The 5,545-nt window shown below is 31.2% G+C and overlaps 1 long non-coding RNA gene across 1 annotated transcript; it reads right to left on the reverse strand.

Moving 5' to 3' along the window:
* Window positions 1-1,342: 1,342 nt before the first annotated feature.
* Window positions 1,343-2,548, reverse strand: LOC127858988 (uncharacterized). Its single transcript, XR_008039221.1, has 3 exons — window positions 2,229-2,548; window positions 1,630-1,705; window positions 1,343-1,419 (listed from the first exon to the last, which is right to left on the reverse strand). It is a non-coding gene; the product is annotated as an uncharacterized LOC127858988 (long non-coding RNA).
* Between the last annotated feature and the right edge of the window lie 2,997 nt (window positions 2,549-5,545).

The raw sequence follows: 5,545 nt of genomic DNA on the forward strand, positions 1-5,545 counted from the left end.
AGATATCTAGAACCAAACAGATGGTGCAGCTGAATACCAAGTGCAACTTGCAATGGAGGTATAATCCCTTTGGGTCTTGCCGCCTGAATCATTGCCTGACCTATGGATGCTATTCTTTTTTCTGACCCACTGCCAGAGAACAATACTTTCAAGAGACATTGTAAGCTTTCTGGTAAGAACCCCTGATTTTCTGATGTAGATGACACTGTTGAGTATGATGGATAAAATGCCTTTGTTGATTCTGCTTCTAAAGCATATATGTCAGTCTTGATCAATTTTGCAGCTGCACTTATAAGTGATGATTTTTTATCAGCCTCGGTCATTCCTTGTATACTCTTTGAGAAGTCATCAATTATTGCAGATGCTGTTCTTTTCAATGTTATTTTTGTCTCCGTATTCCCAGATGATGTTATACATATAGACTCTCCAAAGTGTTCAATCAATTTTGTTTTCATATGTTTATGCGAATATGCACGATCACCACAGTGATCTGTCATCAAACGGATAAGTTCAGACATTGAGACTACAGATCCTTCATTTTCTTAGATAAATTCAACAACTGTTTGAAATGAGTCATTTGTATCAGTAGCTTCAGGCTTTCCTAAAGATGTTCTACATGGACTTTTGCAGCAGTTTTCGAATTTTTTAGGTATTTGTTTTAGAGTCCTAAAATTAACACTGCATTGTTGGTGATACACTGCATCTGCAGCAGGAAGATCAATGACTTGTGAAATCCGATCAGAAACCTCTCGAGACCAATTGTCATTACGCCTTGAACAGACATCCCTTATGTTTTTTTGGAATTCAAGTGTACGAACCGGAAATACATCTAATCCCCGTTTCCTGTTTTCAAACTTGGCATAACTTGAGCAAAATAAGCATTTACTTTTCAAATCAAAATCATTTGTCAATCTTGTTGAAATCAAATTGTTATTTGAGTCAGTAGTCACAGTCATGTTTCTCTTGTGAATAAAGTCTCTTCTACACTCAACATGAACATCTTGGCCTGGCTTGACATTGATTGGGGTATTTCTTTCAGCACTTGCTTTGTTGATGGAGACACAACCCTTTTGGCGGAGTTTTACGGTAGGTGCTGCGTCGAGGGGTCTGCTACAGAACACGCATTCCTCCATCTAAAGAGAGATACGACATTTTACAGTTACTGGAAGCAAATGTCTAAATACCCTTTTTAGTAATAAACAAACAAGTGTAATGCATTTCGTCCTCAAATTATTTTTCAATATAATTTTTGTTTATATTCAAAATTCTATAAATTAAATTAAGTTTCAGAAATAAGGTTGCGATAAAAATGTTATCACATATTGCATCGACTTGCCTTGGTTGTTTGGTTAACCTTACGAATTCGTCAGGCCATGTACAGCCGCATCAACATTGCTTTGATGACATTTATTTCTGTCTCTGAAATGAACAGCATTTTTTAACTAAACATGTCAGACATCATTGCAGATATTATAATTCATAATTATGAATGACATCTAACATATGTCCAAATGATTAAAAATATCATAATAATAGTATTATGTACATGAATTCCAATTTGTTTACTAGGTTAATATATCTGAAATGATTAAGGCTATAATTAATACAACATGATTCTAAAATGTTTACCTCTGCATATTCCCAAATTATCTTAATCTGTTCCATCTGTAATTACACTTGATGACCATCATGATCTGCGCTTTTCCTGAAGTAGATGAATGCTTAAAATGAAATATACAGGCTTATGTTATCAGTATAAAACATGTTAAAACAAGTATATAATTTTACATTAATTCCTTTCATTGATAAGTTTTTGCTGATGATATCCATAACATGATGATATTTTATTAAATTGTAATGTATAGAGACTGCATTTTACTCTTTAAATACATTTAACACATTTTTAGAAAAAGTATAAAAACTTTGAAAATATGACCCAAATGTGCTTCCATACTTTTGAAAACTGTTAACCCATCACTATTGCAAATGCATTTTTTTTCCAATAATTAAAACGATGACTTGGTTTTATTCATATTTAAATCGATATCTACGCTAGTACCAGTAAATAATTGTAAAATAATGGGGAAAAAAACAGCTTTAACAAATAAATCAACAATGCACAGATTTACGAGATCTGCACAAAATTTTACAGGGAGAAAGTCCATTGACCATTGTATAATGTGTTAAACATAAAATATATCATCAATGCATGGTAAAATATAACTTACCTCGTCAAAGAAGCTTAAAAAGAGTCCAAAAAGATGATGTTTACACGAGTTTAAAATTTACAAATGGTTGCCGCCGATAAACAAAGACGCTTTTCTTCCTCCGTTGTGAAGAGTTTTCACTATTTTCTTTGTATGGTGGGCTATATCTGCAATTGCCGGAATTGATGAAAATCGATGTTTTGAAAGGTCAATATCTCAGTTTCCCCTTGAGTTAAAGATTGCAACTTTTTTGTGGGATGACTTCTCTCAACATACAACCAAACTAAATCAAAACAATTTCTGTTGCAATTAGTCCGAGTGAAACCATTTCGTTGATCAGACTAATATAGGTGTTTTGACAACTGAAGACAGAAATGATTTGATGTACGATTTGAGTCCAAATGTAGTTTACATGCAGATTTGTTCATACGACACAATGACACAATTTTATTCAACAGTGAAAAATGCCTATAATGTAGTATTCATGCAGATTTGTTCATACGACACAATGACACAATTTTATTTAACAGTGAAAAATGCCTATAATATCACTAATGATTCCAAATTTTAAGGGAAGAAAGATATAGTGAATCGAAAACCATCAAACACGTGTTTTTAAGTACATAAGCATCGCATCCTTTTGATAAAAACAAGTTAATTAAATTGAAAAGTTTAATATGAACATTTGGTTTAACATATTTTAATTTGCGGACACGCTTTAAAACATCTCCGCAAAATGATGGATGGGAGATTCCATTATTTAAATGCCATTTTAAAGAAATATTATATTTTGAAATTAAATCACCATACTAAGAGTAAAATCTAGCAAATTTATTTCTTAGGTTATGATACAAAAAGCCTTGTTTTAGCAATTTTTTAGTTAATATTAGATTACGATCATTAAAATCTTTAATACACGAACATGCTCTGGCATAACGTACCAACTGCGAAATGTAAATACCATAGGAAGGTCCTTTAGGGATGTTGCCATCTAGAAACGGAACATTCACAATGTCAAAGTTAAAATCGTCCCGTTTGTCGTATAAACTAGTTTTGATCAAATTATTATTAATAGTTAAATGTAAGTCTAAATACGCAGCGTCTGTATTGGATATACACGATCTATTTAAGACTAGTTGTTTTGGGTAGATTTTGTGAATATATTGTTCAAATAATGGATTATCTAAATTAAGTATGTCATCAATGTACCTACTAGTAAGGTTAAAACAATTTATCAAATCTACTTGCTTAGTTTTAGATAATTCTAACATAAATTCGCTTTCATAACAATATAAAAAAAGGTCAGCTATAAGTGGCGCACAATTAGAACCCATAGGAACGCCAATAATTTGTTTAAATATTTTACCATTAAATTCAACAAACAAGTTATCCAAAAGAAAAGTAAGTGCTGCACAAAAGTCAAGACCAGTCCAAATGATGTAATTATCTAATATCTGATTAGTAAAAAAAGCTGTTTTAGTGTTTAAAGCTAGATACAAACATTTCTCCTAGCAAAAGTTTTTTCAATCAAAGAAACAATTTGAATTTTATTAAAGCTTGAGGAAGCGTTGTATATAGTGTCGAAAAATCATAAGTACTTACCTGTGTCACCTTATATTTTTTATTTTCAATTTTATCAATAACTTCTAAGGTGTTTTTTATTGACCAAAATAGGTTAATATTACTATTTTCATAAACTTTATTACAAAATTTAGCTATATGCTATCTAATAGCACTCAATGCAGATGTAAGATACACTGATAATTGTTTGGTGGTACAAGACACTGAATTAGCGATAAAACGACTTTTATATGGCGTCTTATGTAATTTAGGTATCCAGTAAAGTGATGGCAATTTCTTGTCAGTAATATTGACTATTACATTTAACTTTATGCATTGGGCAATATGGTCGGTAATAATTTCATTAGGTTGCTTATTGTACTCACAATATGATGTAGTTTGTGAAAGTTCTTGTGAAATAGTTTGAACATAAAACACTCGTCATATTATGATAACATTATTAGCAGCCTTATCAGCAGGAACTAAAACGAATTTAGATTTTAAGTCTTCAAGCAATTTACAGATATTTTGTTTATTAAATTTAGGTGAATGCGGTAGGGCCAAAGGACGTGTATCATAAAAACATATTTCATTCATGGCCATACTAAATATTTTTGTTTTCCAATCATTGAGTGCAGTAATTTCAGCATTTTCCTTCCTGCACCATTTAGTGCAATAATCATGTAAGGATGTTACGATATTCTTAATGCAGTCATCAAAATCAACAGGAATAGGCAGTCTGTACGTAGGGCCTCTGCGTAGCAAATTTCTAAGGTTTTTATTTTGAATGAAATTAAGGTCCCCAGTAATAACATGTCCAACTGGACCATATATATATTTAGAACTAGTACAGTCACATAATGTAGGACAATTTCTTATTACATTTATATCTGTGGAAATAGAATTATAATTAAAAACGATACTTCTTACAGGTTTACTATATTTGTAGCAAATAAGTGGTAGCAAATAAGTGGTGATTCAGTATTGCGGAAATAAGGGAGAATCAACCGACGTACATTTTTATCATTGAATATTTTAGAAAGGTCAATTAAATCAAGACCTTTGTTACAAAACTCAATTTTGATACGATTTCTAGTTTTGTTAAGTACATTTTCAATAAAAGGTTTAAGATAGTAGTCAGTGAAAGATTCAATAATACAAGCACATTCATATAGAGGGTCAGATTGAAGTAAAATATGTTTACATTCCTTATCAATATGCGCAAACGAAGAAACAGAAAGAGAGCAAAGTGCACTTAGTAATTTATGTTTACCCCCATTTTGTAATACTGTGTAGCAATCATTTAAAGAAAGCAGACGTTTAAATTTACGCCTTAAGTTACCATTTTTCCTAATGCCATGTGAACGTTTATTTCTTAGACGTTTACTAAACAGAGAAAATGAATTAATCGATTTATTTTTAGAAATTGTTCCAACATTTAGAATATTATCATTTAATCAAAGTGGGTAAGCTTATTGCAAACGTTTAATCCATTCAAATTCTGACATGAACCTTGCTTTTAATTGGCACTGACTTGAAGTACTATTATTAAAAATAAGTTGCTCCACAGGTTGAATTGAAATATTTGTTACGCTATGACCTGTTTTATTAAAGTGTGGTAAATGAAGTTATAAAAATTTATAAAAATTTATAAAATTTATTGTTATTTTTAATTTTAAAAAAATGTTCCCTAAAACGTGTTTTAAGTGATCTACCCGTCTGCCCAACGTATTGCGCACCACAACAGGGTACATTTCAAGTAATAACATAAACCACAT

The sequence above is a fragment of the Dreissena polymorpha genome, chromosome 14 (genome assembly GCF_020536995.1).
Source record: "Dreissena polymorpha isolate Duluth1 chromosome 14, UMN_Dpol_1.0, whole genome shotgun sequence".
NCBI classification, from domain to species: Eukaryota; Metazoa; Mollusca; class Bivalvia; order Myida; family Dreissenidae; genus Dreissena; species Dreissena polymorpha.